The sequence below is a fragment of the Talpa occidentalis genome, unplaced genomic scaffold, assembly GCF_014898055.3.
Source record: "Talpa occidentalis isolate TD23 unplaced genomic scaffold, MPIMG_talOcc4v2.1, whole genome shotgun sequence".
Classification (NCBI taxonomy): domain Eukaryota; kingdom Metazoa; phylum Chordata; class Mammalia; order Eulipotyphla; family Talpidae; genus Talpa; species Talpa occidentalis.
Window position 1 is genome coordinate 141019514 of NW_026555331.1, and position 27609 is coordinate 141047122.

The window sequence follows — 27609 nt, forward strand, 5'->3', positions numbered from 1 at the left end:
CCACTGGGGAGGCCCTGACCCCATTATTTTAAGTACATACAAGTGGCTCTAAGGCATCTTCTCACCTTTTCCTCCTTTCCTTATCTTTCTCCTCCTCCTTTCTTTTATGAAAGCCTAAGTATTGGCGAAGGTATATGAGAAAGACTGGATGAATCACCTTGGGGTGGTGGGGAGAAATATTCTAAGTCTCTTGGGTAGAATTTCTGGAATTCAAGCTCTTGGTAGATAAGGAAATCACATTTTTAATGGAATCTTTAGACGTAATAATAATAGAGAACACAAACTACCTCGTGGAATTCTCACAACCCAGTAAAGAGGGTATAAGATTATTCCCATTCTGCAGATCAGGAACCTGAAGCCCAGAAGTCACTCAGCTGGTAAAAGCTGGATCTGAGGGTGAGCCTGACCTGTCTGGACCCAGAGTTAGGCTTGCGAAGGAGGAAAAGATCTTAGGAGCTCAGATGGATCTGTAACAAAACAGATGAATATGTAAAAGCACGCACACTTATTGAATATAAGCATGAAGTGACCTGGGAGTCTTTGTGATAAAATAAAGACACACAGAAGAAGTCACAGCTGGGCATTTTTATGCTGGGCAAACAGAGAGTAGAAAGTCATGGAAAATTTGATAGGACAAAGGGGTTACGAGAGAAGTTCAGGAAACTGGGGAAAAAGGACAGGCTTGTTCATTCCAATCCCACCCAGCATCCCTCCATCCTCAGAGAAAAGGACACTCCCTTATCTGTCCTCTGGGTATGGGGACAGGTGAGGGTGTATGACCTACTTCAGGGGATGGCCCAAGAGTCCTTCCTGCACCTGCTTTTTCTCAAAATATTTGCAGTGCCGCATTTCCCTATCTGGGGTAGTATTGTTATAGAGCAACCCCGATATTAAAACGGGTTCATGGCTGTGGGTCCTCACCCGCGCGCTTTAAAGGGACCAACACAAGAAAAATTACTTTGGGCTGGTCAACCACGGGTGAAACTTGCAAATCACGTTGGGTGCCAAGCTGTTATAGAGCAACCCCGATATTAAAACGGGTTCCTGGCTGTGGGTCCTCACCCACGCGCTTTAAAGGGACTTATGAATACTCTACTACAGACACACACAAAAGGTTAATAAAAGGTTTATTTACAAGAGAAAAGGAAATAAGGAAAATGTACAACTCAGGGAAAAAATAGGGAAATAAAGTCTTTAATGCCTCCTACCCGATCCGACGACCTGGAAACCCAAAGGCACTCTCCGAGCTGGCCGGATGCTGCGAGCTGGCGGAGAGCCAAAATGGGGGCCCCCAAAGTGTCTGCCTTTTGTATCCACCTTGCTGCTTAACCCCACCCTCAGGTCCCAGCCACCTTCCCTTTGGTGGTGATGGGATTTGGAGTTCCCAGTGTCTTTGGCTTTGACCTGGGGTGGGGGTGGAGTCCACAAAGCCTATATGGAATTAGCTTTGGGACATCCTTTTTCCCCTAACAGTATGTCCTGAACCCCATCAAGGATTTACTCATTTCGACCTCCTGAAGTAGAAATGCAGCATCTATCTCAATAGCTCCCAGACTAAATTCACATGCCAAGAAAATTTCAAAATAATTTGGGGGAGGGCAGATCAACACAGAATTGCCAACTTTATCTTTTGCCAAAGGAGCACATTAAAAATAAATCCTATTATCCCTATCATTTCATTTCTTAAATGACTTAACACCACAAAGTGGGAGGAAGATGATCTCAGGATAAAAGCAGAAATCAAAACGCAAAAAATTTAGATAGATGAAAAATGGTATTTTCGACCTTGTTTTTCCCATTTTGCTGAAGACCAGTAAAAGCTTTCAGGACCTCAGTGATCCTTTTATAGCATTTGGTGCCAAGGGTCAAGTCCCCGAATATGTTTTCCCAGGATGCTGACCTGAGTTCTAGGCCCACTTGGTCTGTGGGGGTTAGGGAGGAATTTGAGGGAGAATATGTTGAAAAACAAAATTTATCTGAGTAAATACTACAGATCTTATTAACTTTATTTAGTGATTCACTAATCAGGCAGCGTCTTGGCAGACAGAAAGGAGCTCCAACAACGAAAGTCTTTTACAAGGAGAAGGAAGGGGGCGCTGTTTCTTTCAGAGTGTATAGTTTCAGGCAAGGTTACTTTTTAAGGGGGTAAGGCAGGGGTCCTGCAGGAGAGTTGCCTCATTAGTGCCGACCAGGTAGTTCCAGGCTGGTGGGTTAAAGGTTAAACTCCTGGAGGGGCTGAAACTGCAATTCAGGAAGCTGTAAGCACAGCTTACAACTTGTTTGTATTTAGCACAAGAGATTCCATTTTGGGTCTGTGGTCTCTTTTTTAACAATAGAAGCTTCCATCCAGGGAGCATCACAAGGAAGCAAAGCCTGTGTTGGTCAGGAAAGCCTGTTTCAGCTCCCTCCATCCTAGCCAGACTTTCCACACTCCCCTCTGCCCAAAATAGCCTTGGGCCAAAAGCAGCCCAATGGTGTGGGGAGGTGGACCAGGAGGGGGTGCAAGAGAAACTAAATCAATGGAGTCAAGGTTCTGAGTGGGCAGAGATCAAAGGTCTAAATTTGAAAATCTGCCCCAGGACAGAGAGAAAAAACACAATGAGCTCAAGGTGACCAAGGAAACAGTGGGGCTTGATGTTCTCATTCTTGTGCTTGTTACTCCTTCCTCCTTTCGGCCTGCCACTCATTAACTACGTCCTCACAGGAGAGGTCTGGTCAAGCATTTTACCTCCTAAATATATTTTTTTGAAGGTTTATTTATGCATACAAGAACCGGGGTACAGGCCAGATACGCAGGAGGGTGAGAGGATTCACCAGAGACAGAGCAGGGAACAGAACAAGCAGACTGACTGAAATACATCACTGAGGGGAGCAGTGGGCGAGATGGGAGAGGTCTGCCGTGCCATGTGGGTATCTCCCCAGCCAGCCAGGATCAAACCCGTGCTGCAGAGGCTGAGGACAGCTTCACAACGCTGCGCCCAACTGCCTGCCCCACCAGGGAGGCCTCTTCCCAAATATTTTTTACATTTTCCCCCAATTGTCACCCTGATTCCAGCCCTCTTTGTCTGTGGCTAAGCATTGCTGTTGCCTTGCCCAGTGTCCCCACAGCCCATCCACCGCCTGCCACACCAGGCTTTCCAAAACGCAAACCTGATAAAAGCTTCCTGGCCATCCAGCCCCTTCCTTCAACAGCTCCTCACTCTGGCACCCACAGAATCAAGTCAGAGTTCCCAAGCACAGCACATATGACACCTCCATGTCCTGCCACCAATTCCCAGCAACAGGGCCCCAGCACACATACACACACACACTTACTCACACACACAAGGAAATAGGACCTCAATGCTGATACATGCATACATACACAAAGAGCAACAGGACCTCAACAGAGATACGAACACACAAGCACCGCAACAGTGCCCCCAACACATACACACACACATACACATACAAATACACAACTTGGCCTCAACACAGATAAACACACACACACATACATACAACAGGGCTCCAACCCAGATACACACACGCACACACATAGACCAACCAGTGTCACACACACACAGTTGTGGACATACACAACAGTGTCCCAACACTGTTGCAGAAAAATTCTAGCCTTTTACCCAGGCAGGGGAAGAACAGGTACTTCAGGAATGATGAGGTCAGGTAAGCTTTATTACTCATGCATGAGGTTCCAGACCTGGGTAGTCCCGTAAGATCTGAGCACCAGTCTAGGGACAAAGGGTTTCTTTTATACATAACCATCTTACTTTGATAACAGCGGTCAGTAAGCACAAAAGTTGGTGACAAAAGATAGATATTTAAGGATGCCCTGGGAGATCAGTCAGCCTGGTGGCTGTCTGGCCTTGTTAAAATGTAACCTCCTTTAGGTAATCTCATCTAGATAGGTTTTAGACAAGCAAAACTTGTTGTTTACATTCATTATTTACTGCACCAGACCTGTGACTCTTTTAGCAGGAAACAGGAAAGATTTCATTTGATTAGTGGTTCCCTTTCAATACCACACATACTCACAAACACCCACCCCTCCCCCCACACACACACAGACATACACTCACACATAGCAAAAGGGTTTCTATACCACATACATACACAGAGACTCACACATTGTCAGCAACATTGCCCCAACACACACACACACACACCCTCATTCACGCCATCCTATGCCACTTTCTACCTTATAATCAATACTCCAGAAACAGACTTCCCTCCAGATCACCCATCACTGGACAGGTAACTCTGGGTGTTTGCTCAGGCTTTTCTCTATCTAGATGATCCTCCTATTTGTCCACCTAAATCCTATTTGTTCATCCTGTAAAACCTCAGCAAGGTCAGCTTCCCAAGGAACCAATCTAGGATCCTCCCTGGCCTTTACCCTTAGACTGGGTCACATGCATTGTGTGTGCCTGCCTCCATAGCGATTGTCACAGAAGAATTGTGTTTCTCTTGCTTTTCCTTGGGGGAAAAAGTCCTATCTTACTAACCTTGCACTCTTCTGCCAGCACAGCCCATGACATGGTGCAGGAACCTAATGTAAGCTTTATGACTGTATATTTGTGTAGAGAGAGCCAGACAAGCATGGTCCTTGTCCCAACAACTTGTGAGTTATCCCCACAAATATAAAGCATGATAAGACAGATATGACCTGGGCTTGGAGGTAGAACACATACCGTAGTGTTTTCTCAGTGTTGGGACTCAGAGGAATCATCTCCCATACTTGGGGTTCTTCTAGGCTGGCAAATAATCAAAACCAGCATCAGACAGATAGAAAGAGAAAATGCCAAAAAGAAGTTTCATAATAACAAGCACGCCACCTGTATGCAGAGGAGAGACCCCGGATGGCCAAGCAACACACATGGTTTCAGATGCCATCTTACATAAGTTGAGCTAGGACAAAGGATCTGGGGAAGTGAGAGGAGGTTCGGATAGGGGGTTTACTGGGGAAGGTACAGCAAAGGTGTGCAGATTTACTTCTGCCTTTTCCAGTGAAAAGAGCTAGGAGATTAGGTCTTCCTGGGCTAGAGAGGGAGCTGTGTGTAAGGGAGAGGTTTCTCCTTAATACATAGAAATATCTCACAAGAACCCCACCCAGTCCTGGGAGGTGAAATCAAGCTTTAGCCAAAAAGAGATATTTTGAGGTAGCAGGTATTTGCTCCCCTCCACCAGCAACTGGAAAAGAAGAAAACAATATGAGCTGATATTGCTAAGAGTGCCTGGAGGGACAAGGACAAAGGAGTGTCTAGACAAGGAACTGGTTCTTTCTGACCCAGTGGGTTGCACCTTATTCCAGGCCTGTCACCCACATCCTACCCTCCTGTACCCTCAAAAGATGGCTTTCTTTGAGCAAAGCCTTTCTCAGTCTGGCAGCATCCTGTGACTCATTCTTTTCCGGAAATGCAACTGGCCTCGAGCATTGAATCATCCAGGTCCCTCTTGAGGGCACCCACACCCACCCTCACTCTTGGCATTGGAGTCAAGTTGCAAACCCACAGCTAGCTGAACCCAAAGGATGCAGGGGCTGGTGGGGTGGGAAGAATTCTGCTATATCCAGCAGTCCCAACATGCACTTTCACCTGCCCGGGAGTCGATGGCCTCAAGCCTTCTTAGTATTGTTTGATGCAGAAATAGTTCTTGTGGAAATGCCTGGAATATGGCACAGATGAGTGTGAGAGAAGGCAGGGATAGACGGCTCGACAGGTCCATTCCCAGAAAGCCTCTTGATCAGTCTCTAGGCTCTTAGTTCCCCTCATCCTCTGTTCCCTCTCCCCTTTCTCTCTCCCTCCCTCCCTCCACAATCTGTTTCCACAAACCTCCCTAGGTCCCCAGGGTGTTAAAAGGATGAATTACCTCCTTGATCTCCACGTGATGGCCCCTGTCCAAGCACCCCTCACCTGCTGGGTACATAATTGAAGTGTGGTCTCTGAGTCTGCAGCTGTCACGCAGGAACTGATAGAGAGATCAGGGCCCCATGCAAACCTGGCTCCCCTCATCCCCCTGAGCACAGGCAAATGCAATTTTCCACACCCTGCACAGGGGAAGGCTGCACAAGGTTCCGAGACACTGAAACGCCCTTCTACTAGAAGTACAAATTGGCACAGATGCCTCCAAATCCGCTCTCAGCTGCCCCTCATCCTCCACCCCTGCTACTGCTCAGAAGATTCTGGAAGGGTGACAAGCAGATCAGGCTCATTCCCCAGTTGGTGGGAAACCCTCTGCAGAATGAGCACTGGTCTGGCCTGTACCTCAATTTCCCTACCCCCACTATGTTGGAGTTACTCTGGCACAAATACATAAACAAGCAAATTAACAGAAATAATGAAGGACTCCCCCAAACCATGAGTATTGGGCCTGGTTCATTTTCCCTGCCTCCACCTTCTTCTCTCCTAGAGATTGTCCTGGCCCTCCCCTCTCAACCTCACCACCCTCTGCCCAGGTCCTGAACCCATCCCCTCTGAGACAGAAAGCACACAACTCTCCTGTCTCTTCCCCATGATAAAGTTTTCCACTTAGGCCTCTTCTCCCAAATCCAAATGGATACGAATCGGGGGTGGTCCCCTGGCTTCCTTCAGTCCCAGAGTCTGCCTGGAACCCCAGCAGCCAGCCCAGCCACACTGTCATCCACAGCAGCTCCACCTGGGTGGCCAGGACCTCACCTTGAACAGCAATGGCATGTGGATTCACCCTCTCTCTAGCAGGGCATGCTCTATCAAGGTAATCCTCATGCCTGGCACAGCCCTGCTCCTCCTGCCTGTCATGTCATCACATCATAGTATGTCTGTGCTTTCCCTATGACGGACAAGCCTTCACACTAACTTCAGTAACGAAATGTATCATAGATTCACTCACTCGGGCCTCCCTGGTGGCACAAGGGGTGAAGCACCGCACTATGAAGCAATCCGCAGCCTCTGCAGCACAAGTTCGATCCCTGGCCAGGGAGCTGCCCACATGGCGCAGCAGACCTCTCCTGTCTCACCCGCTGTTTCCCCTCAGCAGTGTGTTTCGGTCAGTCTGCCTGTTCTGTTCCCCACTCTGTCTCTGGTGAGTCCTCTCACCCCCTGCACCTTTGGTCTGTACCCCAGCTCTTGTATGCATACATAAATAAATCTTTAAAAAAAAGATTCACTGACTGGAGAGAGCCTTTCTTAAGTTGTTGTGTTAGTTTCTGGGGGCTGACAAAACAAAATAGCACAGACCAGTTGACCTAAACAATACATAGTGATTTTCTCACCATTCTGGAGGCTGGAAGTTCAAGATCAGGGTGCCTGTGGGGCTGAGTATCTCAGCTCCTCTCCTTGGCTCGCAGATGGTCGGTCACCTTCTTACCGTGTCCTCACATGGCCTGTCCTCACGTAGCCTGTCCTCACGTGTGTCTGTCTTCTCACAGGGACACCAGTCGCAGTGGGAGGATGAAGACCTCAACATGTGAATCTTGGAGGGTCACAGCTGAGTCCCTAGGAGTCTCGTAAAGCACCTGTTACAGGGCAATTATATAGAAAATTAATTTTATCTTTCCGATAATAAAAATCTGCTTTGCTAATATCAAATTGACAGCCTACTGTTCTGTTTCCTTGCCTTATACAGAAGTTTTTTGCTTTAGTGCCAAATCAGGCTGTCATCTTTTTGGAGACATTTTAACTATTAGCCCAAAAAGTGTACAGGTATCACGCACCTAGTCCGATTGAAGAGACAAGAGTTGAATAACCATGACGAAGCCTATGGTTGCTCAATGAACACAGCGCCACAACACTGCCAGCCCACACCGCTGCAAGCCAGTATTAATAGTAACACATACCCCAGTTTCAGAAGTGTTAAATGTGGACTAAAGCATGTTTGTGTTAGGTGAGATACGGTGAGACAAATTTAATGAGGACATCCATAAAGTTCTTGTATAGCTTCAGATTTTAATCAATTCACTTCTATATGATATATGAACAACTTGCAAAATGCAACAGAGAACAAATTCACTCAAGAATTCAGTGAAATTTTTAATGATTCATTTGTTCTAATTTCTTTCCTTAATTTTCTAGGTAATAAACCCTACCCTATATGGAATGGTTATAGCCATATATATCAAAAATGATGTTGGATGTGTCAAAAACCAACATTTCTGTAATTAAATATAGTAAATGATGATTAAATTCCCTCTCTGTTTCATTTTGCAGATTGTTTATATCATATGTAGAGTGAATTTATTAAAATGCCAAACTGCATAGGACTTTGGGGCCAACCATATAAAATCAGGGGACTTTGACAGAGGGTTTTGATGATGCATGGAGACACCCTGTATTTCTCACCCTGACCTGGAGGTGAGTTGGTTGTCAAGAGGGGAGGAGAGGGCTTATGCCAGGAGGAGGAGAAGGCCTGGGCTGGAGAGAGCAACTTAGAAAGCAGCTGATAGACTCGGAGCTGAGGGTGGAGATGCAGGCAGAGGCTGGAGCAGTCACCGGCTGGCTCACATGCACACATACACCAAGGGTTAAGGAGGTCTCCTATTGCGTCATTTTTATACAATAGCAAAAGGTGAGAACTAATCTCAATTCTTTTTTTTTTTTTACGATTTATTTATTTATACAAGCACTGGGTACAGTCAGAAGCGCAGGCGGGTGAGAGAATTCACCAGAGCCAGAACAGGGAACAGAACAGGCAGACTTGATGAAATACACTGCTGAGGGGAGCAGCGGGGGCAGGAGAGGTCTGCGCGCCATATGGGACCCTCGCCCGGTGTCTGGGGATCGAACCAGTGCTGCAGAGGCTGCAGGCAGCTTTGCAACCCAGCGCTCAACCACTGAGCCACTGGGGAGGCCCTAATCTCAATTTTTAATCAATGGGAGGTGGTTAAATAAAGTGGGGTCCACCCAAACAAGACTTTCTAGAGATTTGAAAAAAAAAAAAAAAAGACTGCTGCATTTTTTTATCTGTTGGTCAGTAGTGATCTCCAAGATATAATAAGTGCTAGATGCAAACAATGAGGACAATATGATATACTTGTGTTAGAAAAAGAAAAATTAATTTACACTTGCTTATAGGTGCTAGACAATTTCTGGGAGGAGACACAAGTCACTGAAAATGTTGGTTATCTCCAAAAAGGGGCATGAGGTGGCTGAGGCTAAGAAGAATCACAATGGTCTGCCCTCTGGAAAATTTTAAATCCTAAAAATACAGTTGTGGTGTCTACTAAGGAGAAGGAGGCAGCAGGGTAGAAGAGGAGCAAGATAAGAGAAAGGGGAGGAGGAGGGAATTTAGTGTTGAATTGAGTTCAATTTAGTGGATCCAACTAGTCTTTAAAAATAAAAAGAACAGAACTTTTTTTTTTTTAGATTTATTTATTTATTTATTTATTTATTTATTTATTTATTTATTTATTTATACAAGCACTGGGTACAGTCAGAAGCGCTGGAGGGTGAGAGAATTCACCAGAGCCAGAGCGGGGAGCAGAGCAGGCAGAAGGACCGAAGTACACTGCTGAGGGGAGCAGCGGGAGGCAGGAGAGGTCTGCGCGCCATGCGGGACCCTCCTCTGGTGGCCGGGGAGCAGCCGGGGATTGAACCGGCGCTGCAGAGGCCGCGGGCAGCTTCGCAACCCAGCGCTCAACCGCTGCGCCACTGGGGAGGCCCAAGAACAGAACTTTTTTTAAAAATTCAGAATGCTTTGTGAAATTTTAAAATTTCAAATATGTATGTGCACGGTGGGTCCTGAGGCAAATATATTTCTGACGGTGGGTTGCAGTCCAAGTATCTGAAAATTGGTGGTGGAGCAGAGTAAAAGGGACAGGACTCTGGGGTCAACCAAAGCCACCTCTGCAACTTCTGATCTCCCAGAGTCCCTCGCCCTCCTCTCGTGGCGTGGCCAGAAGCTGCATCCCAGATTACTGCAAGGAGACTGGTGCCGTGGCCACGTCCGACCACTGTCATTCGAGAACATTACTGTCACGGCCTAGAAAGGAAATACTCCCTGCATCTTGCCAACCCTCCCGGGTCTTGCCAACCCTCCCCGACCCACCGCAGACCAGACATGGTTTGATCTGGCTGAGATGAGAGTGTGGAGGCCTGTGTCTCAAGGACAGAGGAGGAAGAGCTGGTGGAAGCTGGTCCGAGCCTGCAATCTGGTTACTGCCAGTCATGCCAGCAGAGTTCAGCTTCCATCTGGCAATGCTGCTAGGGTGTGAGAAGCTCACATACGGGTCACCGAGTGAAGGGTACATGGGAACTTCTCTGTAAATCTGCAATTATTCCAAATAAAATAAAATAGAAGTCCAGTCTCTATTACCACCAAGCAGTGTGTTTTAAGTTCACTCAGTCCTGTGTGGCTGGTGGTAAACATGACAAGAACATGCCTTGAGCATGAGGCCTGAGTCTGGCCTAGAAGTGAATTGCGCATGAGGGATGGAGGCCATTGCTACGGTGATTTAATCTGGCTACTAGTTATGAGCAACTGAGCCAAGACCTGAATTTTAGACACATCTGTGCAGTTACAGACTTCCAAACCCATGATATGATAATAGTTTATACATATAATGTATATTTTTATATATGTGTGTATACGCAGATGTTTGTATGGGTGTGTGTGTAACACAGAGTTGGCAAAAGAAAGCTTGATTCTAAGATCTGTGTGATAGGAGTTAGCCTGGCAAAACAAATGAATGTGTTGGTTTTCAATATGTTGATACTTAGCATATCACCCATTGGAGTAATGTTCTTCTATTATAGCTATAAAAACAGTTTCTGAATAAAATTCAGATTGCTTCTGCAGAGAGAGACGTGGGCCCCATAAATAGTCAGAGGATGGGGGGCCCAAACTGTGATTTTGGGGCTGTAGATCCTGACAGTCTTCTCCAAGGTCACCCAGCAGGTTAGAATGAGGATCCAGACCTCCTGGAGGCCTGTCCTGGACTCTTGGTGTCACAGAGAGGTCAAGGAGAAGGCCCCAAGAAGGGAGCTCAAGTCCACAGGGCCTGGAGTGTGATTCTGGAAGAGCCCAGTGGGCAGCTCTGAAGGGGAGCTTCAGCAGACAGCTCCTGAGGAGGTGATGGCAGCCGCAGGTGGGCATGGGCTGGCAACAGCCGGCTGAGGCCCTGGGGAGGGCAACCTGCCAGGGAGGGCAGGAGGAGAGCTCCAGCCTGCCCGGAACAAGGGAGCGAGGTGCCGACTACTCCCTGGCTGAGTCTGGTTACAGATTGAGTTAGCCGCTGGCATTAACGCAGCCATGAGAAAAGGGCAAACACCAATGGCCTGATTTTCAGGGAAATAAGAGGCTGCGGGAAGAGGGCCCTGGCGCCAGAAGAGGGTAATCAAGCTTGGACATGGGAGCAAACATACTCCACATTCTATAAAAAGTTGAATAATTCCTTGACAAATATTCTAATTGATCTGAACAAATCCTCTGCAAGAAATACACATGGTGTGTAAAACACAGAGGCACTCAAAATCCACATCCACCTAATTTTGAGTCATTTAGTACCGTGGCCCCCAAGTCTCTCCTGGCAGATCAATTTGCAATTCCTCAGAGTGTCCTGCTGGAAGCATCCAGTCGAATGGAGAGACAGACCAACAGACTGACTGAGGTGGAGGGAGCAGGCAGGGGCTTCAAGTTCCTGGCCCTGGGAGCCTGGCCGGGTGCATCTGCTGCTTCACAGTTCGGGGATATCAGTTGAGCCTTGCCAATTGCCAGAAATCTGATCTTTTGAAGAAGGTGATCATTTCTGGTTCTATTTCGCAGCCCATCACTTCCCTGTGTAAAACTTCCCAGGGGTTCCTATTCAATTAAAATCAAATCCAAACTCCAGACTGAGATCTGCAAGTCCCCAAAGGACCTCATCTTTTTCTCAAAATTAAATTTTATTGATGGGCCATATGTTCCAGCAGTTCCACCTGGAGGTATTTGTCCAAATAATATGAAAACACTGATGGGACAAGGTATGTGCACCCCTGTGAGGACAGCAGCACTCTTCACGATCACCAAACAGGGAATCTATTTCAATGCCCCTCGGCAGATGGTAGGTGATAAAGAAGTTGTGGTACACATATTCAATGGAACACTACTCAGCTATTGAAGAAAGTAAACAATGATTTTGTGACAAAGCAGATGAACTTGAGATTATATTAAGCAAGATAAGTCACAAAGTGGGAGCATTGTCGATGATCTCATTCATTGGTGGAATACCCTTATCTTACACTGCTTCCTCCTCTATTCCCAGCTTCCCAGGTCTTCTCCACATCCCTCAATTAGCACCTCTTCATCAGCTGGTCCAGGACTAGAATATGAACTTCCAGATCTTCCATGACTGGTCCTGCCTGCCATTCATACTTCCTCAGAGCACAACGTAGTTGTCATTTCTAGGTAAGCACCATATTAAGATCTTTATTGGTGTGTCTGCCTCCCATCATTAGGTCAGCAACTTCTCCATCTTGTCCAGGACTGTACCTCCAGCACCTCAAACAGTTGTCTGACACATAGTAGGTGCTCAATAAATTACTGAATGGATGAGTAATGGATTCTTCCCTCACTTGATATGTCTCTGACACCAGAGACACTTCATAAACACATCTTAGAGTCTGTTTGTCAAGAAGCAGAGTCTTTGATGAAAAGCTGCTTTGCTGAGAGGATCTCAGCAGGATTTTTCTGCTTTGGCTACTTGTGTGCAGGACAGCATGCACCGTGGTCTGCCAGCCATCCTGAGACCAGGCTACCTCCCTAGGGGACTTCCACAGCCAGTGCTTCAGGCTTACAAGCCAAATATTGATAGTTTTCCTGTCCTTGGGTGACCTCTGACATTACATCAGATTGTTCTGCTTAGGAATTCACGACTTGGAAGGCCACTCAAAACATAGCGCAAAGCTGAAAGAGATCTAGAATTTTCTACATTGAATAGACCTCAGCATCATAGTACATGTTTTTTATGTAATCTACAGATGCAGGCTTCACAAGTAAGCTTCACACACCAGTGGTCAGAGTTCCCAGTCCCTGGAATTTATGATCTAAGACATAAACACCACTGTCTTTCCTTAGATCATTAAGAATGTGAGAAAGATTCTCTTCAAGAAAAAGAAAAAAGTAAAGCAACTTGCTCTACCAAAATTTCAGTTTTGGGGACAGACCCATATCCTTGACACAGAAGTGCCCTTTCAGGTCACTGGGGAAAGGAAATAATACCAAGTGACTACCCAACTCATGGAAGGGGAGAGAAGGGAAATGCATGAATTTCTACTCTCATCTCAAATAAAAATCAATTCCAGGAAGATCAAAAACTTAAATATGAAAGGCAAACATTAAACATTTAGAGATAACATCGGGAAGTATTTTTATAAACTTAAGATTTATTAAGAAACAAAATGGTGAGACTGATCTATATTGACTACACCCAAATCAAGAACTTCTATTCAAAATTTTGAAAGGATTTTGAGTTATCAAAACATACCATTAAATAAGTGCATAGCAATTGGGGGAAAAAACACTAGAAAGACATTTAATCAGCAAAGAACACAGAAATCATTCTTATAAATCAATTTAGAAAAAGTTAATAAAACAATAAAGGGCAAAAAATATGAGTAGAAATATCACTAAAGGGGACTTTTTTTAAACAAACTATTAAACAGAAATAGAAAACAGTATAAAAATCAGAAGAAAAGATGACCAACCTCAAGGAAATATAAATTGAGAGCACAACAAGATGCCATAAAATACTCACCAGACTGGCAAGAATGAAGAGGGCTAAGAATAAAAAGTGTGGTGAGGAAGTAGAACAATGGCAACTCCTATTATACACATTAAAGCAATCACTTCAGGAATGGCTGCAACTCTCATGAAATTATCCACTTTACTCTATTACTCCTTTATGCAATCATCCTTTCTTTGCTGCAATTACAAGTAGTATTTTCTAAAATGGGCCTCCCCGGTGGCGCAGCGGTTGAGCGCTGGGTTGCGAAGCTGCCCACAGCTTCTGCAGCACCAGTTCGATCCCCGGCTGCTCCCCGGCCACCGGAGGAGGGCCCCACATGGCGCGCAGACCTCTCCTGCCGCCCGCTGCTCCCCTCAGCAGTGTACTTCAGTCCTTCTGCCTGTTCTGCTCCCCGCTCTGGCTCTGGTGAATTCTCTCACCCTCCCGCGCTGCTGACTGTACCCAGTGCTTGTATAAATAAATAAATTTAAAAGAAGTCTATAAAATGGGACAGTATACATTCCATGTGGCTGCAACTCCCACCCCAGGCCCTTTCACCCAACGCTGCATAGACTTCATGCCTCCTCCTGTGTCCTCCGGGGACACCGTGGCTCCCCGCGACCTCAGTGACCTCATGACATGCCCACTGCCAGAGTGGATGGCTGCTGTCTCGCGCTTGGAAGCTGACCCTTCCCCTTCCGGTGCCCTCCCACTCCATTACCACTGAGACTCATTGACAGAGATCAATACATATGAAGACCAATTGATTTTCTTCTCCCCTCCCCTCTTCTTTCTCTGAATGGTTGGTCAGACACAAATAATGGGAATCACACCAGGAAGGAAGGGCTGTGGCTTCCCCTTTGGGACATTGGCTTCCTCTCCCCTCCCCTCCCCTCGCCTCCCATCTTCTCTCCTCTCTCCCCCCCACACTTGCAGTGATTATAAGGTCAGTGGCAGAGATCTTTATACATTTGGCAGGTGCCACTGCTGCTGCAGGCTTGCCTCACAGGCATCCTTTTCTGGGCTCCCCCTGTCGTCTGCTGCTTCCTGACCCAACCACCCTCCTACACCTGAGCATGACTTAATCCAGCATCTGCTCCAGTTGCTCCTGCTTCCTCCCTGATTGAGAGCCAAGCACGGAGCAGCTCTCATCCCAAATGCACACACAGAGAAGGGATCCTCTGCTCAGCAGTTCTTCCCCTGCCCTGGGCATTAGCCCTCATGCCCGCCACCTTCCCAGTTGGTCTTCATCGTGAATCAACCTGGGGTGTGTCCCAAGGACCTCATGGGACAGGTGTCCAGAGAATGACAATGCTCAGGAGTCTCTGATTCTCCACCTCATCCTTCCTCTCTCCCTCCATTTTTCTTTCCTTCAAAATTTATTAGGCACTGATTTCTGCGCCAGGCGCTGGGAGAATAAACACCCCTACTCAGCTACCTTACTCCTCCCATTCAATATGCACTTCAAAAGCTAAGCTGAGGCTTTGGGGGTGGCACACACGTGAGTCTCCCTCTGGCCCCTTGAACCCTCTTCTTCTGTATCTCCGGGCACCTCGAGCCATTAAATGAGCTCAATGCCTTGGTTTCTCTATTGATAAAACAGGGACAGGAAGAAAATAGAAAATCCTCAGATGTCCCCTCACAACCTTGAAGAGAAGCATCTTCACTTGTCTATCGTGCATTCCTCTAGGAAGGCGCAGGAAATGAAGTGGTGTTATTAGACACGCTGCTGAAAGATAGTTCAGAATTCAGAGAATGCCTTTCTGTTTTGTGTATGAATGCTTTAGTAAATCCACCCGAGAGATTGTGTTGTAATAAAATCTCATTTTAAAGTAAACGGAATCCATTATTCTAGTCTAATGTAATGGGGTATTTAGGAACATATGTGATTTTTGCTTTCTCTAATGTAATTTTTCAGAGCTTCCCCCCAAAAAAGTCACTTCTTTTTGGTTACAATTCCCGCTGTCTAAAAATTATTGTGTTGCTCAAAGTGTGAGTTATTTCAAGGAGTTACAGCTTTTTGTTTTGTGTGATATTATGTTGTGTAAGGAAAGAGCAGCAGAAGGAGAGTTCTATGCTCTGGGCTCCAATGCCAATATCGCTACTTACCAATGAGGTGTCTCCTAAAAAAAAAAAAAAAAAAGATTTATTTATTTATGCATACAAGGTGGAGTACAGGCCAGAGGTGTGGGGGGTGAGAGGATTCACCAGAAACAGAGTGGGGAACAGAACAGGCAGATCTACTGAAATACACTGCTGAGGGGAGCAGCAGGCAAGACAGGAGAGGTCTGCTGTGCCATGTGGGTAGCTCCCTGGCCGGGGATCGAACTCATGCTGCAGTGGCTGCGGACAGCTTCACAGTGCTGTGCTTAACCCCTTGCGCCACCAAGGAGGCCCAATGTAGTGTCTCTTTTAATTAAGGTTCTTCTGGGTGCCAAGCAATAGAAATCAACTCTAAATTATCTTTACATTTTTGGGGAAGAATTCACTGAAAGGACACTGGGGTATTTCACGAAATTGAAGAAAGAATTGAACAACAAAGACACAAGAAGAGAACCACAGAGAAGCACCAGGAGAATATCAGATTCCTCCTAGTCCTGCTGCCGTTCACAGACTTAACCTCAAGAAACTTGCAGCCTCTGCTTTGAATGTCAAATTCTTAAGAAAGAGACAGAAAACTTCAGTTTTAGACCGAGAGAGAGACCTAGCTGTCTCTGGGTGTAACTCTGGAGAGCCCTATCAAGATCAAATGACAGCCCAGAGACCTCTGGGTGGGGGGTGGTGTATCACCTCTATATAGCAGTCATTCCTAGTAAAGAGGGACATCAACAGACTGGGAGCACCCTCCAACAGCTTCTACCAGGGTTTTTAGACTAGGGATCCAGTCCCCAGTCTTCAGTGCCTTACATGAAGTCAGAAGTTGAGCTTTCCCTGAGCTCCCTTCTGGCTCCTTCCTCCTGTCCATGGTTCCTAGTGCTTCTTAAAAGTAGTAACAGGACTCTTGAGACTATTTTTAATATTTCCCAAAATGCAACAGAAATTGTTTGCTGGAGATAAGTCTGGCCACAAATACCAAGAGAATATGTTTCCATTTACCACCTAGAACTATTTCACCACCGTAGGACAGGAATGGTCATTTCCAGGCCAAATGCTCTGATGGGCAGTTAATTTTGATTCACATAAAAGGGGTAAACAATCTTCCCTGATCAACAGAACTTGACTGAAAAATGTCTTGAGATATTCCTTGTAAGTAAAAAGCATTGACCCCCCCCCACCCCCCACTGATCTTCTAAGAGGAAGCTTCATTTATTTGTGGGAAAATTGGGAGAAATGTGTCATCTCTACCTACAGACACCTACAAATAAACTTTGGACAATAAAGAATATGCCTTTACTCCATCCCCCAGAGTAAAGCCCGTACACATTAAGCCATCGGTGTCCATATCAAAGTAAAGGAGATGAACTGTGCAGGGACCTTTAAAGGAGCACTTTATGCTTCATCTCAGAAAAGCTGGCATATATGACACCTACCCTGTCTTCAGGAACTCAGAAAGACAACTTGAAGCCCAATGGACTTGTGGCTACTTTGTCTTGGTGTGCTCAATTAACAATTAAATGAACAATTAGAATATGTTTAAATAACTATAATACATCCTATGTGTTAAGTAGTCTGGATGAATTTTGGCCTAGAAAATGACATCACAGTCAGTTAAACTAAAGGTCAGAAAAGACATTGGTCTCATAGCATCAAGTTGAATGCCAGGAAAAGTGGCTTCTGGTTGCTTCTACTCTCCCTGTGACTATTTTTGTGTTCACAGATGTCCTTCTGAGCATCCTTTTCCATAGACTGAGAAGCTCTGAGATTCATTGTCAAGCTAATTTTCTGTTATTAATATAGCATGTATTGCTCGAGTTCTTTCAATGTGCCAGGCACTACTCTAGGTGATGAATATGTTGAATCCCCAACAACAACCTACATTTCCATCCCAGTCTAACAAAGAGGAAGCTGATGCTCAGCAAGTCAAGCCAGGGAAGACCAAGTTAGAGGGGAGCATCCAGAAAGACATATTTTAGCCCTGCTGGCTCAGGTGCGGGATACTCCCCCCCACACATTTCCTCCAACTCCTTCAACACAATCCAAGCAGACGCTTGCATGTGCATTTCTTTTCATTTTTCCCCTGACATCACCCTAATCACCTAAGTTACTTGTCTCTAAATTGCCTGCAATTTGTCTTCATCTTTCTAGAACTGAAGAGATGATAGCAATATGTCTTCCAGGTGCAGTTTCCTTGGGGTCCTCTGAACAAGTTGGTGAACTTCTTCTATGGCAGTTCCTAAGATGTCCCCTACAGCAGAGTGTCAGCTCTGACTGGATGGGGTGTCCCAGAGGCAGGGAGCCACAGAACTCGATGATAGCCAGAGCCACAGAGGGGATAACTGCCTATATGCAACATATTAGAAGGCAGAACCCAGGCCAAAAGACTAAAGAACTGAAATGTATTTACCTAAACATGAATAAGGCGATCAATATTTGGAGACAATTCATCATGGCACATACATTTTTGCATGTCTTTCAAGCAAGGTACATACTACCCTTTGCTCTAAACCACAATTATCAGAATGTATGCATAGTAAGCAGTGTGGGGAGATAGGAAGAGGACCTCACTTCAGTGGAAAAGGCGGGCACATTTACTGCCCATTATAAAAGTTTTGGGGTCCCTAAGCTCAGGGTTCCTCCCCTATAATGGAATTCCCTGAATGTACAGGTGTCATTCCACTCCCCTAATTCCCGCCCTGCGGAATCGGGGTCAGGGGGCCCACACAAATGTGCTGATAAGGTAACTACTGCTTTTCCTCTGAATAATAAAATCTTTCATCTCTGATCCAGGAACCTCATGTCTTCTGCCAATAACAGGCTAACTTTGAAGGTTGCAAGTCGAGTAATACCCGAGATCCTTCCCAATTCTTGACATGAAAAAGAGGCCATCATACTTTATTTTCCCCATCCTGAGAAACAAAGAATATTCTCTTCAATTGTAAGGAAGTAGATATGAATTCAGGCATTTAGATTATTAAATTTACTAATAGTTGTATGACTCGCTGGGGCAATTTTAGATTCTCCTTCCCCAGAAGATTTGAAAGGATCATCTAGATACCTACTCATGAGCCATGGGTCAGAAGTCCTGAGTGCAAAGACTCGGGCACAAGTCAACATGGCCTTTGTCATCACTTAAAAAGCAATTCTGATCATGCAAAGGCCTTCCACCCGGTTCCTTTTTTCATATGAAGTGTCACAGCATGTGAAGCTTTCTCCGGTGAGTTATCTCAGAGTTGTTCAAACCCAGTGCAAAGTCTCCATGATTATTAAGACACAGTTGGAACCTATGACCTAGTTTTCAGAACCCAGTGCTGAAACAAGCCTTTTTAAGAAATTGGCCCTCCCACTGTAACTTTAGGCCTGCCCGGGGAAGCTGCTGGTAAATCCAGAGGGAGGAGATCTCTAGGAAGCAGAAGTTCGGGTGACTTTCATCCCCTTCACTTAACTATATTCTCCTCTCTTCTGTCCACCCTAACATGTCTCCCATGGGGATGTCCTGAGGGATGAGTGGGCGAGGGACTGGGCAGTTCCAATATTTCATTGTTTCCCAGATGCCAGCAGAGAATGGAGGAGGTGATGACAGCACAGAAACCTGAGCCCATAGAAGGTCTGACACGCTAAACGCAACACTTCTGTGACCACACTCCATGCACATCCTCTCTGATGAAGAACTCAATGTATTTCCCATGAAATTTCCTTCACATGTCCACACCACTGCACCACTTCCTGTCTGTATGGGATTTTTCCTCTTTCCAAGCATGGTCATCTCATTTGATTCCAGCAAAATCCTACAGTCAGTGCAAATATTATGAAACCCATCTTGCAGATGATGAAATTGAAACTTATGGAGGGTAAGGGTATTGCTTAAGGTCACAGGACGGCCGCTCTGTGGTGGAGTTGAAACTGGAACCTGACCACCTAACTCTAGGTCCACTAACTAGGCAAAACTAGGCAAACTAGGCAAAGGGGGGATGCAGGGGGGAGATGTTATTTGCATTTTACAGAAAGATCAGAAGCAGTGATTTGTCCAAGATCTTGCATTGTGTGGGGGGTGGAAGCAGAGCTAGATACAAGTTCTCCTGAATCATTGGTACCAGCTCACCCCCAATGAGCATGCGGCCTTGCCAGAAAGATTGAAAACTCATTTGCAAGAGGATAGTCATCTTTGAGAGCCTGACCATGTGACAAGCTGGCCTGTGAGTAACCTGAGCCTGGGCACCAGGGACACTAGCGTGAGGTCTTAGTATCTTGCATTGCAGGTTCTTCATCTTTGCAGTGGTGTGGTGGCAAAGACATGGACTTTGGGGTCAGATCAACTGGAGTTAGAGTCCTAGCTGTCCTATTTGCTCTCTGGGACAAGCGACTTACCTGGTCCTTGCTGTCTTCTTTAGTATGAGCAGATAATAATAGTGACCAACTCACAAAGTACCAGGAAGAAGGGCAATTGTGTACATAGGATTATCAGTAAGTTGGAGCTTGTATTTTCAATCATGAAGTAGGGAGTTGGCAGATGGCAAGAGTTTTCAGGGGGAAAGTAAAAGAAAGGTAAATGAAAATGGGGGCAAAGAAACTTGCCTACTAGTGCTGAGTCACAATGTTTGGAGCATCCTACTGAAAGCAGGAACGGGGCTGCCACCCTCAGCCTGGCCTTGCTCCTGACAAAGCAGTGAGATCTGGCTTGGCCGCTAGGAACTATGAAGCCATGGAAAACAGCCATGAGTGAAGACGGCTCTCTTGCCTTCACTTCTAGGGGAGGTTTCAGATTAGCAGCACGGCCCAGACTACCTGGTAAGCTGCAGGGCTCCAAGCCTGCTCCAGCCTCCATCCCTGGAAGAAAGCTGCTTTTTCTCTATTAGTTGGAGGCAGTGGACCAAACCCAGGAGGGACCAGAGGAGGCAGATGAGCCTCCTGCTCACCAGGGTCCAGGTCACTAAAACTTCCAACCATGTCAAAGAAGGGAAGTGGAAAATGTTTTCACAGATAGAGAAATAGGTTCTTGATCCTGCTTCAAATTATTCCAGCTCTGATATCTAATGCACCAATTCCATGGCAGAAGGAGAGAAAAAAGGCTGTGGAAAATATTGGTTGTTGGATCCTTTTTCAGGAAAGGTTAGCTTGGAGCTGACAGGGCTTTATTATCATCTGTACATAAGTCCAGTCCTGTGACAGGTTCCTTCGCCTGCTGGCTGACCAGATGGAGAGGAACCCCGCAAAACCCAGAGGTCTCCAGATCATCTGGACAGTCAGGAAGAACATCCTTTGAACGTGGGATGCTGGCATAGGAGAAAGTCACCAGTTGGAGGTCTGTGCCAGGAACAGCACTGTAGAAGTGGCTGCACCTTCTAGAAGAGCAAAGAACACTCTCCCAGCGGCTGCAGCTCTTACCCGAGGTTCTCAGACTGGGAGCTCACTGACCGCTCACCCTGAATGCCCCACATGCCCTTTCAATGCTTTTGGGGCCTCAGGCACCGACTTGGATGCATGACTCACTCAGATATCAGGCTGCTTTGTTAGAAGACCCAGAAGTAACTAGCAAAGCTGGGGGCCTCTTAACCCTGCACCTCTGTTGCCACCTCTCTATCTCACCCCCACCCCATGCCTCCAGAGCACCACTGCCTAGAGGTTTTGGGGGCTTCTACCTCAGCCAGACTGGGGTTGCACACTTCCCTTTTGGAGGTGGCTGATCTGACTTTGTAACTGGACAATAGCTCAGGTGTCCCCCTTGCAACCGGACCCGGCTCTTCCTCAGCCACGCTCTGGGACACAGCCATCACCATCCTGCACTCGGGACCCAGGCAGAAATCCACTGGGCCAAAAGAGAACCCATCCCTGTGATTGTCTTGGGAGTTTCTGCATTAGTGGCGTTATCACTGGCTCACTATTGGGGTTGTGTAGAATACCGGAGAGCTGGCTCATGTCACGCACACAGTCTCTGAGGTAGCTCTGGACTCTGGGGAAAACTTTTGCAATCCCTGTCGACCCCTGGACTCTGTCTCACATGGTCTTGGATAATCATTTGGCCTTAGACTATTTGCTGGCCCACCAGGGTGGGTGTGTGCAGCCCTTGACACCCCTTGCTGCCTCTATACCAACACCTCTTCCCAGGTTGTGTGGCGAAAGGAGCAGTTTCCTCAACTGACTTGGTGGTTTTGGGAATAAGCTGACCACCTGCGCACCTCCTGGCGTCCAGACCTGAGCAACATCCTCCCAGGGTTGAGAGTTTAGCTGCTATCACTACTAGCACCCCACTTTTTTTTCCTCTTCCTGTTTGGACCCTGCACCCCACTTTCCAACATCCTCCATCTATCAAGGGCCCCAAGTCGACCCGAACAGTGGGCCCCCACTTTGCCCACTCTAGCGGGAAGGAGAAAGATTTCGTCACCTCTCCTCACTGCAGCTCAGGCTGTGCCCTCTCAGTGGGGACTTGAAGGAGCGGGGGGCTTGTGGGCAAAGGCTGACAGCCACAGAGCATGAGCTGGCGATCACAAGGGAGGTGTGGGGAAAGAACAGCACTTGTGGTCGCCTCACACCTCTGGGTAAGAAGAAGGGGATGAGGAGACAAACTGGGGCAGTGGAGGGGCTGGGGGCAGCAAAAAGTACCCCAAAGAAGGGGGAAAAACTAGGAGCTTTTGAGAGGGGTGGACAGTCCCCAGAAACCCTATAAAAAGCACCCAGCACCCTAGCCCCAGACTCCTCCCTTGGACCCACTCCTGCTGTCAGGAGCCTCTTTTGCAATAAACCTGAGCTTGCTAGCCTGCAGTCTGGGGTGCCAGCGATCACTCCTCAATCGCTCAGACACAAGAACTCATCCGATCAACATCTTTTTGGGAACACGTGGGCCTGACTGCCCTGCACACACACACACATCGCCTGCCCCACCTCTGGGTCTCATCACCACGTTGTCTCAATTGTTTCACTGAGCCCCACTTGGCTCATGATCCTTCAGCAGCGTAGTGAGTGCCGCTCACCCCACAGCGTTCACCACCCAGTCCATGCCCTTCTCCTGGGAATTCCTCTGGGAGGCTCTTGACTCATAAATGTCAGAACTAGAGAGGCCTTTAGATTTCATTTGCTCTATCTCCTCACATCACAGACACACTGAGACCTAGAGAGGTAGAGTGATTGTGCATGGCTGCCCATCTAGACTGGAGAGAATTTTACCTGGAACCCAAGCTTCCTGGGCAGAAAGCTCGTGTTCCTTCCACCCCAGTTCCACCTCCTCCAGGAAGCCCTCCTTCATGAAGCTAAGATGAGGGAAACAGGCTTCTGAAAACCTATACTTCCACCAAATCTTACCCGCTCCGCCCTGATTGTAAGCAGGGAGATTAATGAAGTATGGTCAATGTTTGTCCACTCTATGATTCCAGAAGGAAAGCTCGAGAGAACAGGAACCCCTCTTTAAATTATTTAACTCTGCCCCCAGCACTGCCTGGGGACATGCTGTTATTGGAAACAGAAGCCAGACACCCACATTTTGAAAGTCTTGCAGGGCAACTGGACAGGATGGAAGGAAGTCGCTCATATGCATACGTAAAGGACAATGAAGTCAAGCTGAGGAGAGTTCCATGATTCTATGACCCTTGGGATTGGAGCATTTGCCCTGGAGAACAGAAGGCTTGGGGTTTGGGGAGAAGGAAAACAGTGAACAGGAAGGGTAGGACATTCCTAACTGACTTCAAGTTTAAGAAGCATGACTGACAGAGATGACCAAGATAACCCCACTAGAAATAGCCTCTGTTCCATCAGGAAGATCCGGGTGTCAGCGCTGGAAACCTCCACTACAAACACAGCGCTGCAGGAAGTCAAGAGCAGCCCCAGGCAGGAAACCAGTTGCTTGGACCCCAGATGCCATCCCTCAGCCAGAGGGTGAGCAGATGAGTCGGTCCCAGGGACAGAGTGTTGCTGGTAAGAACAGAACCGGCACATGCTGTAGGGTCATCGCACCGTTGACTGCAGCCCTGCTCAGCTGACCGCATGCAGACCGTGGCCCCCAGCCCAGCTCCCCAGTGCCTCCCGGGGTGAGACAGATGATGTCAGATGGAGCATCTCATCCTCCCTTGCTGAGGGGAGCAAGGTTTAGTGCTCCCTCCATCAGAGCCTCTAAGTCAGGACTGTAACGGGGGTGAGTGGTCTGTTCCAATAAGATCCAGGGTCGCAGAAGAAGCTACTGGTGCCCAGGGGTGGCCTGTTTTCTGCATGGAGCGGGGGGATTGTGTATACAGGAGCTGAGGGACCAGGTGGGGAGTGGAGAAGAGAGAAAAATCTGGCAACAAATTCTTCTCTTTTCCTCTTCCCGCACCCTCTCTTCCTGCTCAGTGTCCACGCTAATGAAAATAAGCCTGCACAGCTTCTTCTGCACCCGAAGAATTCATTCAGAGCAATTTGGAGCCAATTGGATGAACAGGAATAAACGAGCAGATATTGCAGTTTCTGGCTGACTGCTCCCAGACCCCAGGCACTGATTAGAGGCCCACGGTCCTTTTTATGCCCACAGCACGAGGACAGGTGAAATTTGGTCCAGTTAAGAGCTCTAAACGGGAAGTGCGGTGGTGAGGAATAGGATGGGTAATTATCATCTGGGTTAATACTGGAGCGATGGCCATGCCACCCGTACCTGGGAAATAATTAAGTGATTGAGTAAAAGATTGAAACAGTGGGGGACGGTGATTGCTTTGTTAGGCCCATGGATATACAGGGATAAAGTGTCCTCCTGGGAGGGAAAGCCAATTGTCACTCCTGGTAGACTTCTGCTCTTGGACTCTGTCCCAACTCTGATTCACACTCCCCAAGCAATCAGGAAAACAAGTGCCTCACACACACACCCTTTTCTGAAATGGCACTTACTCTCTGTCCCTCTTTCTCCACCACCAGGGCTGGAAGGCAGACCATGACAGTTTATGCAGGTCCCCACCCAGTAGGAAGGATGGGTTGCATCTCTCTGTGACCTTTCGCAGCTCTTCCTCGGGGTCAAGGACACAGATTTCCAAGATGGCTGCCCCATATCACAGGGACATTTGTAATTTTGGAATTTGTGGGTTTTCTCTAGGCTGAGTAAACTGCACCCTTCGGGAAGTGGAGTCCATAACCTCGTATCAGAACCAAAGAAATGGTGGAGATTTGTTTGACCTTGACTGAGCAAAACAATTAGGAAAAGGCCTCTGAGATCAGTACAAAGAAGGGGCACTTCATCTTTATTAGGGCATCCTACCTTCTTGGGCATTTTGCTGCCCTCCATATTCTGAGTATAAAACCAAAGATTGTGTTTTCTCAAAAACTCCCACCACACACAGCCTTTCATCAGCTTTGTAGTAGCAGCAGCACTGAAGCTTTAAATATGAATAAACTGGTTTTCCTACTCTCAAGAAATCAAAGTCTTATAGTAGAGAGATACAGAGACATCATTTCTGCCTATAGCATGGAAAATCCCATTTGGATGGAATGGAAACAGGATGTTATAAGCACAAAAGAGAGTGGCACTTAGGGAAGGGTTGTGTGTGTGTGGGGTGGGGTAAGATCTAAGAGAGAAGGGAGCACAATAGACTGTGGTGGTGGACTCGGGACACTTGGTGTTGGGTGCCCTACATTGGCGATACCTGAGGAAGGAGATCCTACACTTCCAAAATACCAAAAAAAGAATGTAAGCCAATGTCATCTCAACGGAAGGAAGGAAGGAAGCCCGTCCTATGGTGAGCAGCACTATCATTACATCTTGTGAGTTGAGTCTGGAAAGACAAGGGCCAGGATGAACCACACAAACAACGGGCCTGCATTGCCCAGGAGGGGAAGCAGCACACAGCCCAGCACAGAGGCGGAAACGCACGCCCCTGTGAAGAAATGCCCCGGCCCATTGTTACTAAAGCCCACAGTGTGGTCATCACAGGCTCTATCCAATCGACCATGAGGGCCACCAAATGGTTTTAGCAACATGTGAGGGTGGGGGAAGAGCTGGGACTGCAGCCTCTTTCAAAATTTGGGAGAATGGGTTGAGGGAGGGAGGCAGGGGCGAGGAGACTCGCCAGGGAGCTACAGCAGAAGTCCAGTGCCCGTGAGAGAGGACAGAGGCCACCCCTTTAGGAGGGGACCTGGGACTTGAGAATCCTTGGGAGAGTGTATTGATGTGGGTCATGACCAAGTTGCACAAAGTTGGCATTTCTGGCCTGGATGATGGGGTGGGTGTGACCAGGAGGAGGACAGACTTGGGAAAGAGGGGTGTGGGTGCCATTTGAATGAGAAGCCCAAGGTCTTGGGGCCCTCCAGGCGGAGAAATTTCCAGCATTCTGTGGCTGGGTCCCACATGGGAGGGGTTTAAGTTCTCTGCTTTCTCCTCTCTGCCTGCAAACCAGAATCCTCACTTCCCACAGTCGCTTCTGGAAAGAGGTTGTGAAGGCCAAATGTGAAAATATATTTCAGGCACTTTGAAAATAAAGCTGCTGTATAAATACAAGGGATTTAGACAGTCTCTGGTTGGGCAATAGAAGGCTTCCTATTGCTGCAAAAATGATTTCAAATGATGAACTCATTTTGTGATAGGTCTGCTCTCTGTGACTTTTTAAGTGTGTTTGAAAGATATCCAGGTTGACAAGGGCTATTTGCTTACCTGCCTGTTGCTCTTCTCTGCTTTGGTGCCATGGAGAGGCAGGGAGGCATAGCATAGCGTCGCCCCTGTGTGCTGGGGGGGACCCCAGGGGCCCCTGGTCCAGTGCCCTCACTTCACAGAGGAGGACATCACTGCTGGGGAGAGAAAAGCAGTCACCAGCAGAACACAGGGAGTAAGAGCAAAGTGAGGGTCACCCCGCAGACCGCCCCACCCACGCCATGTCCTCAGAACCACGTCGCACCTGCTTGGCAGGGAATCAGCTGCAACATCACGGCCAAGAACTTCCCACCCCAGTCTACTGGGCCTCCTGCAGGCCTCTGCTCTTCTAAATGAAGAAAGCACCATTTGGGATAATGGTTTCAAAGCTCTCTGAAGTTACTAAGAGTTAGGAAAAAATGTATAGAAGGTTCATATTAATGAGTCTCTCGCTCTTTGTGTCAAGCCCAGAACATTTTCGAGATTTAAATAATGCAAGACTGAATGTGGATGGAATCAGTGACTGAGAGCAGCAGGGTGGAGATGTGGAACTGTGAATAAATTAGAGCTCTGAGGCCAGGGTGGGGACCAAAGGGACCAGGAGGAGCACTGAGGATAAAGAGCTTTGTGGGGAGGGACTGGAGCTTGGGAGTCAGGCAGACCAGGCTGGGCTGGGAGTGGACACAGCCAGAGACCAGCATCAGTGAGAGGACAGGATGGCCAGTGGGGCTCCAGGGAGGCAGGTATAGGGATCAGGCACACCCAAGCCCTCAGTCCCCCAGACTTGCACATGATGTGGGGTTGTAGATGCTTCCATCCACACATAGGGAGCTCCCCAAGAGTAAGTCATGAAACCCAACTCCCAGGAGATGATTTCCCCAGAAGAGACTATAGGTGACATCAGCATAAGAAGCAGCAGTACCACTGGGGCTTCCAAAAGTCCACAAGCACATCTACATATGGAATGATCTAGAAGTCCCACTTGAGGCAGGACACTTTACTTGGCTGCATGGCTTCCCAGAGCTGCCTGCCCATGGGATGCCTCTTCAGGTGCCTCTTCTTGGGGGATGCAGCTGGAGACCCAGCTCTCCTGTCTCCAGGTGGCCCCCCCTCCTGAAATGATGCCTCCTTGGCAGTGGCTCTGAGAACTAGGTTTCCTGAGGACTCAAGTCATTTCAAATTGTTTTGTCAACCTGAAATGGGTGGTGCCCTTAGGCCACCCAAGGGCGCAAGGTGAGAATTTTCATTTTATGATGAGGAGTCA

At 47.3% G+C, this 27609-nt stretch overlaps 1 long non-coding RNA gene across 1 annotated transcript; it reads right to left on the reverse strand.

Moving 5' to 3' along the window:
- Window positions 1-441: 441 nt before the first annotated feature.
- On the reverse strand, window positions 442-26494 carry LOC129145357 (uncharacterized). Its single transcript, XR_008550870.1, has 3 exons — window positions 26370-26494; window positions 7250-7492; window positions 442-467 (listed from the first exon to the last, which is right to left on the reverse strand). It is a non-coding gene; the product is annotated as an uncharacterized LOC129145357 (long non-coding RNA).
- Window positions 26495-27609: the final 1115 nt, after the last annotated feature.